The sequence below is a fragment of the Trichomycterus rosablanca genome, chromosome 20, assembly GCF_030014385.1.
Source record: "Trichomycterus rosablanca isolate fTriRos1 chromosome 20, fTriRos1.hap1, whole genome shotgun sequence".
NCBI classification, from domain to species: Eukaryota; Metazoa; Chordata; class Actinopteri; order Siluriformes; family Trichomycteridae; genus Trichomycterus; species Trichomycterus rosablanca.
Window position 1 is genome coordinate 13,777,193 of NC_086007.1, and position 15,810 is coordinate 13,793,002.

Here is a 15,810-nt window from a genome sequence, read left to right on the forward strand (position 1 = left end):
GACTGGACTGAACAATGAAGAACTCCAATTATCTTTTGCTATTTATAACTTTTAGTTTATTTTAATTTTATGTGTGTATGATTTGTGTAAATCCTATTTATTTAAAGTATCCTCCAGGCCACCCAAAGAGGATAGGCACCCCTGCTGAGTCTGGTTCCTCTCAAGGTTTCTTCCTGTAATTTTAAGGGAGTTTTTCCTTGCCACTGTTGCCCTCGGCTTGCTCAACAGGGGTTTTTGGTCTGTTGGTCCTGGATTCAGTAAAGTTGCTTTGAGACAATGTCTATTGTAAAAAGCGCTATACAAATACATTTGACTTGACTAATTCAGAAATACTGTAGATTTTATATTATTTTTGGATAAAAGACTAGTATTTCTCTAGTAACTCTCATCCATTAATTACTTGAAAACAATTTAGTCTTTGTTTTATACTGGCCGAACTGGACATTCCTTAATGACTTTTCTGTGGTTCTAATGACATCAATCAATAACGAGCAGTTGAAGTCATACACCACTATATAAAATATAGCGAATCATTAAAGTGTGTATTTTGGCATCTTCTTTACCTGCACTGGCTCTAAGAGACCATCCATTATCTCATATAAAGGACATAAGGGACTTGCTTCCACCATTCTCAGTCATATCGAAGTACCTAAGTGTTTTTCGTCCAGCGGACCTGGGCTCCCTCTAATAGCGAGAAACTATTTGGCTTTGAAGTTTGACGTGAAGAATCTGTGGTATTTAGAATAGGAGCTTGAAAGGAACATCATGTATCACTGTTCATTGTGTCCCATGTCATGCGTATGAACACTGACATGAAATAATAAGCGGTGTTTATTAAGAAAGAAAACATTATCACTTTATACCATGTTTAATTCATCCTTTAAAACAGAGTGAAAGTTCTTTCTTTCAAGTATCTCTCTATTGTGTAGCTACTTCATACAAAAAAAAATCTTCGGAAAAACGTCAGGGGACTGTATCCTATGGCCTGAAAAAATGTTTTATCTGCTGGAGTTATCGTTTTTCACTTAATGACCACCATTACGGCCTCGGCTCAGCTAAGCAGGCGGGAGCAGCATTAGAAGTTGGGCATTTTTTCCTCCTTTCTTTCCTTCTTCTCTCTCCAAGGTGTAATGCAATCTATCCATGGGAAAAGACCTGGCATGGCTGAGGCTTTAATGTGTGTAAGGCTCCTGTGTTAGGAGTGGCGTCAGTAAGGCCTGGCGACAGTGAGCGATGGCCGAGGGGAGGCAGGGGAACACGTCTGCTTCTTTTCATTCAGGGCTCGGTGTGTTTAGGAAGCAGCCCAGAACAGCAAAGGGCGTCGCTGACACGGTGACCTGGTGTAGATGCTGCTAAAGGTTTAGATTTGGCTGATAACTATCAAAGTATAATCTAATGTGCCTTCTGTAGGTTAATTCTTGTTATTCTGTAATGTTTGCCTTACATTAAGGATCGACTTTTGGATGTTCCACCACTAATTTTGTATAAAGCTGCTAGATTTATTTATATATCCCAGTTCTTCTTGATATATTTGAAATATCTACCATGTCATGTTCTGCCTTCTTCAGATCAGCTCTGGAGAACTAGAGTGCCATGGGAAAACCATGGATGCAAACTTTCCTGCCCTTCCTTGCCCTCAACTGTAGGTATCTGAATTGCTAGACTTTTTTCAATGATGCAGCGGTAAAGTATGTTTGCCCCCAATCGCTGAGGTCAGGGGTTTGAATCTCAGCAGTGCTATCGACCATTCAGGCGTCTGCATAAACATGATTGGCTATGTTAGCAGCTAGTCCAATTGGCAGTTTGCTATTGGTAGATGCACTTGTCGGTGTGCTCTCATTCCCAAGACTGGATAAAAATAGGAGGGTTGCACCAGGAATGGCATCCGGTGTCAAAACTTTTCCAAGTCTGGTATGCAGATCAGATCTGCAGTTGTAACCCCTAAATATGTCAGGCTAAAGCAGCATACTGGTTGTTAAAGCTGGTTTTATGTTTGGATGCAGACCTAGAAATCAAGATTTCTGGTCCACATAATAACAGTGGTGTAAGGTTTGCTTAAGGTAAGCATTTCACTCCAACGACTAGCATCAGATAAAGTGGTTAAGCTACTATTTCTTTTGTTTAATAATAAAAACAGCATCATTACCTTACATTTATATTATTTATAAATTATTTGTAATGGAGGGGGGGGTATGTTAGGGGTTTCTTGTTTTGGCCCTTATATTTTCTTAAATTTTACCTACATTTAAGGGATAACAGCAACTGAATAAAGTAAGCAAAGAATTAATCTTAGTAAAACAATCAAAGTAGGTCCTTAAGTCAAAGAACTTTGGATTTATGTCTGTTTTCTTTGAAAAATCTAAAACTTAACCTGTTACGTTTTGTGTCGTGAGAATGCAGCCCTACACTGAGAAGTCTTTATGCCAGTGGTGAAGTGATGATTGAGATATCTACCTGCTAGGTTATCGTAAATGCCTCTGTGTCGCAAGCCTGGGCGCTCAGTAGACTCATTACCAGTCAAGCTCCAGCTAATACCAGCAGCAAACATCCATCTATTACATCTCAATGGAATGAAAAGAAGCCAAGAGGCATCAAGCCAGTGTTTGTGTTCTTCTGCTATTATTGGCCTCCATTTGAATAAGCCTTGCCACGACCCTTGACACCACTCACAATTAGCGGTGCGGCAGAAGGATTAGCAGTGCATAGAATGACTACAAGTACAACGTCTCGCTGTCTCCTCTCTAGTATTTCTTTCTCGCACACAAGTGCATGAGTGGAGACACTCTGACATCAGCATTCTCAGATTTATCTGCAATATCAATTTCTAATGTGCCACTGGTGTATTTGGAGTCATGCAAAGTTCAGTTAGGTCCAACCAGGGTTACTTTCTGAAATTTCACTCCGACAATATATCTGGTTAAATATAGATGTTTAGGGCCATGATCAGAGGGATATTGTGCATGAGCAGTCATTAAATAATAGTTGGTTTGTTAATTGTTACATCACAACAGAGACATTCTTCTGTACTTAAGTGCTGTTTGGACAGTTATGCGATGACTGTGAGTGCAGGGTGGGGTTTCCCTAAAACACTGATTCACAGTTGCATGTTTAAACGCAAACTTTTGTTTTCCCATGGGCAATATTTGAAAAGTGTGAAAATGGCAAAACTGGTGTAACTGGTGTAAGCTTGGACCAAACAGAACTTTAGCAGCACTGTGTAGAAATGAGCTGAAACTCGTTAGATATTGCTGAGTTATATTCTGATCAGCCATAACATTAAAACCACCTCCTTGTGTCTACACTCACTGTCCGTTTTATCAGCTCCACTTCCCATATAGAAGCACTTTGAATTTCTACAATTACTGACTGTAGTCCAACTATTTCTCTTCATACTTTTTTAACCTCCTTTTACTCTGTTCTTCTATAGTCAGGACCCCCACAGAGCAGGTATTATTTAGGTGGTGGATCATTCTTAGCACTGCAGTGACAATGACATGGTGGTGGTGTGTTAGTGTGTGTTGAGCTGGTATGAGTGGATAAATACTGTGTCCACTCACTGTCCACTCTATTAGACACTCATACCTACAGGGGTTGGACAAAATAACTGAAACACCTGGTTTTAGAACACAATAATTTATTAGTATGGTGTAGGGCCTCCTTTTGCGGCCAATACAGCGTCAATTCGTCTTGGAAATGACATATACAAGTCCTGCACAGTGGTCAGAGGGATTTTAAGCCATTCTTCTTGCAGGATAGTGGCCAGGTCACTACGTGATGCTGGTGGAGGAAAACGTTTCCTGACTCGCTTCTCCAAAACACCCCAAAGTGGCTCAATAATATTTAGATCTGGTGACTGTGCAGGCCATGGGAGATGTTCAACTTCACTTTCATGTTCATCAAACCAATCTTTCACCAGTCTTGCTGTGTGTATTGGTGCATTGTCATCCTGATACACGGCACCGCCATTGGATGCACATGGTCCTCCAGAATGGTTCGGTAGTCCTTGGCAGTGACGCGCCCATCTAGCACAAGTATTGGGCCAAGGGAATGCCATGATATGGCAGCCCAAACCATCACTGATCCACCCCCATGCTTCACTCTGGGCATGCAACAGTCTGGGTGGTACGCTTCTTTGGGGCTTCTCCACACCGTAACTCTCCCGGATGTGGGGAAAACAGTAAAGGTGGACTCATCAGAGAACAATACATGTTTCACATTGTCCACAGCCCAAGATTTGCGCTCCTTGCACCATTGAAACCGACGTTTGGCATTGGCACGAGTGACCAAAGGTTTGGCTATAGCAGCCCGGCCGTGTATATCGACCCTGTGGAGCTCCCGACGGACAGTTCTGGTGGAAACAGGAGAGTTGAGGTGCACATTTAATTCTGCCGTGATTTGGGCAGCCGTGGTTTTATGTTTTTTGGATACAAATCCGGGTTAGCACCCAAACATCCCTTTCAGACAGCTTCCTCTTGCGTCCACAGTTAATCCTGTTGGATGTGGTTTGTCCTTCTTGGTGGTATGCTGACATTACCCTGGATACCGTGGCTCTTGATACATCACAAAGACTTGCTGTCTTGGTCACAGATGTGCCAGCAAGACGTGCACCAACAATTTGTCCTCTTTTGAACTCTGGTATGTCACCCATAATGTTGTGTGCATTGCAATATTTTGAGCAAAACTGTGCTCTTACCCTGCTAATTGAACCTTCACACTCTGCTCTTACTGGTGCAATGTGCAATTAATGAAGATTGGCCACCAGACTGGTCCAATTTAGCCATGAAACCTCCCACACTAAAATGACAGGTGTTTCAGTTATTTTGTCCAACCCCTGTAGTTGGTCCACCTTGTAGATGTAAAGTCAGAGATGATCGCTCATCTGTTGCTGCTGTTTGAGTTGGTCATCTTCTAGACCTTCATCAGTGGTCATAGGATGCTGCCCACGGAACGCTGTTGGCTGGATATTTTTGGTTGGTGGACTATTCTCAGTCCAACAGTGACAGTGAGGTGTTTAAAAACTCCATGAGCGCTGCTGTGTCTTATCCACTCATACCAGCACAATGCACACTAACACACCACCACCATGTCAGTGTCACTGCAGTGCTGAGAATGACCTACCACCCAAATAATACCTACTGGTCCTGTGGGGGTCCTGACCTTTGAAGAACAGGGTGAAAACTTTGTAAGATTTGGCAGTGTGTCTTTTCATTCTGCCCATTTAGCCAGTAAAAGTCTTGTGAAGTCAGGCACTGATGCGGAGAAAGCCTAGCTCACAGTTGACATTCCAGTTTATCCCAAAGGTGTTAAATAGGGTTGAGTTTAGGACTTTGTGCTGGCCATTCACACTTCCCACCAGGCCATTTCTGGCAAACATGTCAAACCATGTTTAATGGACTTTACAAGGAGACCTTGCCAGCCATCGCCATAGTTGGAAGAGTATAATTTATTTTGTATACAAAAATTCATACAACCTTTAGCTCCAAATGCAAAAATGTATTCCTTATATGATATTAAGTTAAACCGTAAGGCTCGAACTGACTGGGTAATTTTTGTGCCAAAATCTGTAAAGATAAATGGTCACTGTCCATTTACATTTGGGCTAAATTGTTCTCTAGGGGATTTTGAGCTTTACCCAGTGGATCATACTGTAAAATCGATGGCTGCATGTGTTGATAAGTAGCATTAAAATCCCACTGATCTCAGGGAGCTCACTGAACATTAAATCATACTTTCCAGAAAAGTCCATTAGTCTTAATTTTCAAGCTACAAAATGAAAACAGTCCTCCCTGGGTCTTTGACGGGTGTGAATAGTGTTCCGTTCAACCTATCGGCATACTGAGGAGCCTGTAAAAGGTGGACTTCTACCAGTGCTAGTGACAGGTGCTGTGCCTGGCCATGGCTTGCTGTGACCCTGTGGACTAGGCAGCACTGGTTGGTTCTACCCACCTAATCCCCTGCCAGCTGTTGCAGTTGTCGTCCCACTCAGTGTAAACTGTCTGAGCAGCTGGAGACTGGTTCAGGTAGCCAGGGCACATGCCGATATCCAGATTCAGTAGGCAGTGACAGAGCTGTACGCCTGAAAATTCAGGCCAAATGTTTTCAAGGCTGTCAGCAACAATCCAGTGGCTCATCCATTATCCCACAGAAGCTCCGGGGCTGCAGTGTAGCCTCCGCTTATCACACGTACAGAGAGGGCAAAGTGCACCCAGATACCACTGCCACTGGAGTATGAGTCAGTCCATCTCTGTCTGACCTACTACTCACAGATTCATCAATTAGAGCTGGGAGTGGTGTTGTCTCCGTGTCTCTTGTGGGAATCGCCTGACTGGTGGGAACTGAATCTACTAGAGCCGTGCAGGATGTTTTGTCTGGGACAGTTTGAACTTTGAGGTCAGAGAAAGAGTAGCCTATCGCTTGACCTTCACCATGACTTGAAGTAAGGAAAAATAGCAGTGCTATTAAATATCGAGTTAAGTGGTTGACTGCAGTTATACAAATACAAAATGCAAGGCAAGATGTTGCTCACAGTATTTAGTAGACTTACAATTATGAATGAATACAGTTCAAGCAATTGAGGGTTAAGGGCCTTGATCAGGGGCCTAACACTGGCAACCTTCTCAATACTAGTCCTCTAACTAAACGCTGAGCTACCTCTGTTGGAGAACTAACAAAATTTAAGCCAGGGCTCAGATCTAGGTCTAGTTCTGATGCTGAAGAAGTCATCAATCTGACCTGATACGTCCCCCAATGTAAACAAAGCACCATATTATTTTCCCAGGGTGCACTCTGCCTACATGTGGTGGCTATTGGGCTCGGTCTTCCCTGAGGGCAGAGTTGTATTAGAGGAATCGACTCATATTTGTGTTTTTGTGTTAGTACCATTTTTGTAAGCATGTACATAGTTGGTGTGATTACCCCATTTGCATGTGATCGTCAACCTTGGGTAGAGGTAATTCCTGTACCCGTTCTCCCGCCCACTGATTCACATCAGCGAATGAGTCTGTTCTTTTTCAATAAAAAGGGCAAATTGATTCCTAATTGACTCTTTGTTGATAGCACAACATAGATGGTCTTTGGACTTCAGTGGGAATAAAATAGATGTATGCATACCAGAACAATGTGCAACAGGCAACTATTTGCTGGATCTAAGTTTAGTACAAGTCTAAGGAAAGTACTAGAACATAACATACAAACGTCAACTCACGTAAAAGACATGTGTAAACAGATATAACATATGAGGCAAGAAGGCTAGAAAATCTCCCCGCCTGACTACTGCCTGACTACTATTATTCAGATTGTGTGTGTGCTCTAGGAATGGTAGTCCACCGGGACTCGGCGCTGATGCTCTTCATCAGTATCCAGTGTCCGGAGACGTTGTCAGCCCAGCTCGGTGGGAGTGTATCAGTTTGCACGATTCTCTGTCAGTGGAGATTCGTCTCTGGTTATTGGTCTGTACAGACAACCTTTAACAACGGTGTGTAGTGCCGAAGCAGGGGGTAGAGAGGGTTGCCTGCCTCAACCCGAGAGCCCCTCAGCGCTCTTTACGCTAATAACACAGCACAATATCGGACATCCGACACCCCAGATCAAACTCCATTACATTAAGGAAATATTAGACCAGGGAGCCAGGCTGATACATGCACATGTCAAGGTGGCGGCAGAGCTGTGGCTGGGTTTGAACAGTGTGTGTGCTTTCTTGCTGTTGTCGGCATGTTGGCAGTTGGTTGTACATGCTAACGTAGTATATGTACGTGGCGAAAAACAGATTGATTCCAGTATGCTGTTTTCTTCTTTCAGCACTGCAGTGATAGAAAATATGCCCCCTAAATAATATTTTTTCTGTGATCTTTTAATGACTTTAATGATTTTAGTTAACTTTGGTAATATTGAACTGCATTGACATTAAATTCAACTAGGCATTTCATTTCTTAACCTTGTATGTTTGAATTATTTAGTAGACTTACCTTATGTTCAGACTGGTAGCAGTTGTAGCCTAGTGGTTAAGGTGCTGGACTAGTAATTGAAAGGTCACTGGTTCAAGCCCCAACACTGCCAGGTTGTCACTGTTGGGCCCTTGAGCAAGGCCCTTAACCCTTAATTGCTTAGACAATATACTGTCACAGTACTGTAAGTCGCTTTGGATAAAAGCATCTGCGAATGCCGTAAATGTAAATTAGAGCTGGCAATATCCGGCGAAGCATTGTGAACATTGGCGACGCAAAGTGGGCGGAGTCTGCAATGCGAAAAAGTTCGAGCAAAGTTTAACTTATGCATACTAGATGCAAAGCAATGTGGTGATTACCAATAACGCCTGAACATTGAACAGAACAGTATATGCTATATCTCCGCCACTGTGAAACGGTACACTCCGTTTTTGGTTCCTAGTTAATAGTTCCTATTAGAGATGGAAGAGAAACTCAGTGTTGCGGTGTTAATCGCAAATAACAAACACTGTTTTCTTGTCACGTTGCCTGCACAGACAACAGGTCTGTTCGAAAACCTAGTGAGCTGCCCTTCTGTCTTACTGTCTACATAGGCAGCTTCCTAAGTAGAGAGGATTCTACTAAGCCATCGACTTATAAGGCAGATTATTCGAACGCACTACTTAGACAGCGATTACATCGGTTTTCACTTACTAAGCTAACACAGTTAGCATCATGCCATTCAAACCAATGGGATGAGGTGGTACAATGAGCTAGCATGTCAAATAACATCTCCCTCCATGTAATGAAAATGATTAAATTGTCAATGACTTTTATACAAATTAAAAATCAATGATAATTTATACAGCATCAGATGCTCACTCGTTATTTTGTCAAAATGCTGTTTAAATTTTAAGATACCTTACTAGGGAGCATTTCAAGGCATCTAGGATTTTGAACAGCCTAATTCTCTGGAGCGCTCATAGGATGACGTAACATGCTGTCTATGTAGAGAGCGCACTAGGTTTTCAAACACACCCAACGATTGACTAGGCGAGCAATTTTACTCCATGAATTTTATTTTTAGAGGGAACATGTCTGATTTGTGGTAAAAAACTGGGTCAAAAGGAATATGATTTGTGAAGTACACTGCACTGTCATTTTTTGCTTGGCATCAGTTAAAGTATCATGAGTGATGATGATGCTTCCGGTGTGAACAGAGGGCGATGAGCGATCAGCAATTCAGGCGACAAGAGGCAAAAAATCGCTGCCAGTGTGAACATAGAGTACAATGAAATGTCAGTTTTAATGAAGTAAATGACAAAAGACTACATTTTAATCTGTAGTGTAATTCTGGAGAATTAGTTTTATGTAAGAGTTTATTAGAACAATATTCTCCTGCATGTATTAAACTTGCCAAATCATTTTCTTCATTGATTTATTAAAGCTGACACTATTCTTTCATCTCAAACAGATTGTGTGTGGTGTTTTCTGTCCATGAAGCACTATGACAGAGGAGTGTTTTTAATAATGCAGTCAACAGCTTTATGAGACACTTTATCATGCTGATGAGCTCCAGTATTTCACGTTCAGTGACATAAATGGGATTTTTCTTTAATATTTAAATGCCTGCTGTTAAGAAAGATCAAACATCTGTTATTTCTTACCAGGTCTCCCTGGCTTTATTAGCATCGATTTGTTTAATTAAGTACTTTTTCAAAACCCTGTTTGCAAAGATGATGAAGTGGCTATTTTCTAGCCCTAAATACAGCAATTTCAGAAACGGGCTTGGGGACTTGTGTAATAGTGTGGTGTGTGGGTGTTGGGGGGGGGGGCGTCAGAGTGAGGTATACAGACAGAGGTAGGCTGATCTTCATTAGAGAGGGCTAGTGAGGGGCTGATGCTGACTTTGGATTTTAGCAGCGCCCATGATTTAAGTGTCCTCTCTGCCTGGCCTTCATAAGGTTCATGCCGGGCCTTTGATGTTTCATTATGTACGGCTCTCCAGGAACAAAAACACACATGCCACATCAAAAAGCCACCATGCTGAAGTACGGTGCCCTTGCTCTGCACTTTTAGAACTAGATTGCTGAAAGCAGATAGGTCAAAGACAGGAGAAATGAAGCAAAAAGGAAAGCTATACAGCTAAGGCTTAAAAAAACAAAAACGTACAGCCACAAACATCACAGAACAGCTTGTGCTGCTTTCTACGGCTGTTTTATACCTTTGTCCCCAAGTCGATCATTGTTTTATATTGTGACTGTACAGAAACACATATGCTAGAAGTAGTGTAGGCCATTTTCGTTCAGTGCTAGATCAAACTATTTCTCTATGGATCAGTAATGCTCAGCAAGGAGGCAACACAATATGAGCTACAAATCAAATATAGTGGTACAGCACTGAAATATCTGTAATGCATTATAAATGCTAGTCTTTGTCTTGCTAAATTTTTAAGCAGTGTTACAGAACTTTGAACCATGTTTTTTAGATTCTCTAGATTCCTAGTCCTTACTAAAGCTGAATGTTGATCGTGATACTAAAGCGCTCATATCTCGGGTGTAAGACGTCTTTTACAGTGTTGCCAACTCCTCAGTAAGGAAAGTAGCTATTGGCTGTCCTAAAAGTCGCTAGAAGTCGCTAAATGACATCATCGCCTAATTTGCATAAGGTCCATTTGCGTGTAATTGACGTTGTAGAATAGAGGAATAACATCGTGGGAGAGACAGAAAGTGGGTAAAAAACACCCTAAATATGTTTAGAACTACAAATGAACACTCTTCTGTTGATTCGTGGTTTGTTTTTGTATTTAAAGACAACGCTGAGCTACTCATATATATATACAGTGTATCACAAAAGTGAGTACACCCCTCACATTTCTGCAGATATTTAAGTATATCTTTTCATTTGACAACACTAACAAAATGACACTTTGACACAATGAAAAGTAGTCTGTGTGCAGCTTATATAACAGTGTAAATTTATTCTTCCCTCAAAATAACTCAATATACAGCCATTAATGTCTAAACCACCGGCAACAAAAGTGAGTACACCCCTTAGTGAAAGTTCCTGAAGTGTCAATATTTTGTGTGGCCACCATTATTTCCCAGAACTGCCTTAACTCTCCTGGGCATGGAGTTTACCAGAGCTTCACAGGTTGCCACTGGAATGCTTTTTCACTCCTCCATGACGACATCACGGAGCTGGCGGATATTCGAGACTTTGCGCTCCTCCACCTTCCGCTTGAGGATGCCCCAAAGATGTTCTATTGGGTTTAGGTCTGGAGACATGCTTGGCCAGTCCATCACCTTTACCCTCAGCCTCTTCAATAAAGCAGTGGTCGTCTTAGAGGTGTGTTTGGAGTCATTATCATGCTGGAACACTGCCCTGCGACCCAGTTTCTGGAGGGAGGGGATCATGCTCTGCTCAGTATTTCACAGTACATATTGGAGTTCATGTGTCCCTCAATGAAATGTAACTCCCCAACACCTGCTGCACTCATGCATCCCCAGACCATGGCATTCCCACCACCATGCTTGACTGTAGGCATGACACACTTATCTTTGTACTCCTCACCTGATTGCCGCCACACATGCTTGAGACCATCTGAACCAAACAAATTATTCTTGGTCTCATCAGACCATAGGACATGGTTCCAGTAATCCATGTCCTTTGTTGACATGTCTTCAGCAAACTGTTTGCGGGCTTTCTTGTGTAGAGACTTCAGAAGAGGCTTCCTTCTAGGGTGACAGCCATGCAGACCAATTTGATGTAGTGTGCGGCGTATGGTCTGAGCACTGACAGGCTGACCCCCCACCTTTTCAATCTCTGCAGCAATGCTGACAGCACTCCTGCACCTATCTTTCAAAGACAGCAGTTGGATGTGACGCTGAGCACGTGCACTCAGCTTCTTTGGACGACCAACGCGAGGTCTGTTCTGAGTGGACCCTGCTCTTTTAAAACGCTGGATGATCTTGGCCACTGTGCTGCAGCTCAGTTTCAGGGTGTTGGCAATCTTCTTGTAGCCTTGGCCATCTTCATGTAGCGCAACAATTCGTCTTTTAAGATCCTCAGAGAGTTCTTTGCCATGAGGTGCCATGTTGGAACTTTCAGTGACCAGTATGAGAGAGTGTGAGAGCTGTACTACTAAATTGAACACACCTGCTCCCTATGCACACCTGAGACCTAGTAACACTAACAAATCACATGACATTTTGGAGGGAAAATGACAAGCAGTGCTCAATTTGGACATTTAGGGGTGTAGTCTCTTAGGGGTGTACTCACTTTTGTTGCCGGTGGTTTAGACATTAATGGCTGTATATTGAGTTATTTTGAGGGAAGAATAAATTTACACTGTTATATAAGCTGCACACAGACTACTTTTCATTGTCTCAAAGTGTCATTTTGTCAGTGTTGTCCCATGAAAAGATATACTTAAATATCTGCAGAAATGTGAGGGGTGTACTCACTTTTGTGATACACTGTATATATATATATATATATATATATATATATTTAATATGTTTATATATGTAACAATGTAATATTTTGATAAAAATTGACATCAATCAACTTTTTATTTTAATTTCATTAACTTCTTTATTGTTCTCAGTGTCTGGGCAGTTAGGCATCAGTCAATCGCAGTTCTTCGGACAGTATCAGCCATAGCCAATAATGACTGTGTAGACATTCGGCCGGCCAACAGTACCACTGAGATTCAAACCCAGGTCTCAGTGGTGGTAGGGTAGTGTAATAGACTGCTGCACCACCCAAAATCCCTACATGGAGTCTTTTACTAACCTTTAATACCAAACTCAGACCATTAATCCATTACCTTCCTTATGTTATGTATTAAATCTTGAGCTCCACTATGAGCTGCATGTGACCTGGAACTAAGATGTATTGCCTGTTACGCTGTTTCTTAGCATGCTAAATTATAATCATTTTACATTGTTCCTCCTTCTGATTTAATAAATAGCTAAATTGAAATGCTAAAAATTAATGATTGTTATATGAAAAAACGTTCATCATATTTAAAAAGGCTTGAAAATATTTATCAGGTGGCACCTGAAGCTGTTTTTTATTCTAAAAATGAAAAAAAAAAAAGTATTTATTAAAAAAAAGATTTTAATATGAATTATCTAAATTAAATATATGAATATTAATTAAATAATATAAAAATGTAAAATATAAATATAAAAATATGGATTAAAATATGTATTAAAATATGGATAGGTTTTGTGGGGGTCTTGGAGAGAAAGAGCAGGACTACACTGTCTGTTCTCCACCAAGCCATAAAACCTTGCATGATATGAAAAAACAATGCCAGTACATGATTAACTGTCATGGCTTAACATCTGTGCTGCTTTACTTAATTTGCTTAGTGATGTTTCTCATGCATCTTAGCTCATTCTGTCATGGCACTGACCTAAAAGCACAAAAAGCACAAAAAGCACACTGCACACTGACTAGATGAATATAATAGATGTTTCTAGTTGCTCTCATGTGGAGGAGCGGCGATTGTTTCTCATATCCTGATTTGATTGTGCTCCAAAGAAGGTTAAATGGGTTAAGAATCTTAACTGCTCTAAAGCCTTTGGAGCAGTTCCTTATTAATCTCTTTCACTCCCCAAGACATTACTATGAGGTTAGGCGGATTTATTTGACCAGATAACACGGATTTGTCAAAATAACCTGGATGTAAATGCTTTTTCTTTGTCTCGCTCCTCTTTCCCTGCTAACCTACATAAATCCTGTAGAAAAAAAGAACAGTGTTTTCCACCGAGCACCTGTCCAGATATTTGGTGTCAGTTCATGTCTGTGGCTCAAACCTATTACTGTAAAATCCTCCCAAAACATGTCACTCAGGATTGGTTACTTTAATTTAGTGTAAGTAAATCTAAATAAATGTGTCTGTGTGTGTGTGAGTTAAACCTTGTACTGGCTGTACTCATATGATTGTTTAAATTTCTCTGGCAGTCACCGGCAATTCATTGTTAATCCAATAGTTTAAGGATCTAATAATGGCAAGCCGTGGCCTAGCGGTTGCCTAGCGGTTGCCTAGCGGTTGCGGTACTGGACTAGTAATCAGAAGGTCGCTGGTTCAAGCCCCTCCACTGCCAGGTAGCAACTGTTGGGCCCTTGAGCAAGGCTTAACCCTCAATTGCTCAGACTGTATACTGTAAGTCGCTTTGGATAAAGGCGTCTGCTAAATGCCAAAAATGAAAATTTTTTCACTTTTCAGAATATTCAAAGATGCTTTACATTTACATTTTTGGCATTTAGCAGATGCTTTTATCCACAGCGACTTACAGTACTGTGACAGTATACAGTCTAAGTAATTGAGGGTTAAGGGCCCTGCTCAAGGGCCTAACAGTGGAAACCTGGCACCTGGCGGCTTGAACCAGCGACCTTTTGATTACTAGTTCAGTACCTTTAATCTTTTGTCCCTTACAAAAGATACAATATCAGGAACACAACACAAAAACTGTAGCAATACATTACAACTAAATAAATAAATCAAATAAAATTACAAATCACTGGCTAAAAGCAGTTTTAAACAAGTGAGTCTTAATCAGGGATTTAAATTTCACTATATCAGAACAGTCTTGGATATGTTTGGGAGGAGAATCCTAGAAGGACAGGAGCAGGTCTGAAGGTGGGGACAGAAGATTAGCATCATTAGAATCACTATGACTTGTTTCATTAGGAACATAAAAAGAGGAATTATTTTACCACCCTTGCATGTTTAGAATTATGGATGTCATAATGCCTGGTCTTAGCAATATATGAATTGTTTAATCAATTTTGAACCTATACAAACTTAACCTTAACTATATGTATGTAGATTCAGATTTGGATGAAACATTTCTCCAGATGGTAGGATGTAATTAAAGTACCTAGGTCTACCTATAATTATGATCTACTTGAACATGGGAGACAAGGCTTTGAATGTGACATTGTTAAACCTTCAACACATATTTAACAAAGAAAATTACAACCTAAATTGCTGTGTGTTTATCAGAATCCAGAATATTCTCAGAAAACACTAAATGTAAGCATTTTTTTGAGTATTAATGTTAATTGTTTAGTCACAAAAAAGTTGCTTGTACCATATGTCTGTTACATGTAAAAAATGTAAACAGGTAAAGTATATACTGTAAATACAGTTATACCATATGTATTAAGAATATATCATGCAGACAAAAAATAACACTACAAGAAGGCTTACAAGAAATTTAATAACAACAATTTTAGTCTGTACCAGCAAAGTAGTGCAATTATTTTGGGATCTTGGTAAATCAGGAATTTAGAGTCTGCAACATTAATCCATTAGTCAAGCTTAGTGGTCTCAAGTGTTTTCCCAGCCACACAGAGCTTCTTATTTTGGTGTTGCTGGTTGGGTAATTTTCACATGCAGTGGATTGTAAGCAATGAATAAGAAATATAGTCTTTATTTAATGCTTGAATTTATCATTAAGTTCCTGCAATCCACAGGCAAACCAAACAGATCAGTTTATAGAGATGTATTCATTCATTCATTCATTCAATGGACGGGTCCTTCATCACAGGGCAGAAATACACACACATTCACACACACACACCCTAACTTTTGTAGCTCTAGTTGGCCTGACTGGATGTCTTTGGACTGTGGGAGGAAACCGGAAAACCTGGAGTAAACCCACATTGACACACACAAACTTCACACAGAAACGACCCTTGTCGCCTGACCTGGGACTCAAACCCAGGCTTTTCCTGCTATAAGGCGACAGCCCTACACATCATGCCATCCTCAGATGATTATAGTGCAGCTTATTGCATTTTGTTCACTGTGTAACTGTAGTGTTTTCTATTTATGTGCCATCGAATTTAAGTGCATAAAGCTTTCCAA

The 15,810-nt window shown here is 40.8% G+C and overlaps 1 protein-coding gene across 5 annotated transcripts in view; it reads left to right on the top strand.

The window, feature by feature from the left end:
- The window catches only part of bcas3 (BCAS3 microtubule associated cell migration factor), a 409,318-nt gene that overhangs the window by 341,935 nt on the left and 51,573 nt on the right, over positions 1-15,810 (top strand). The window lies entirely within an intron of this gene.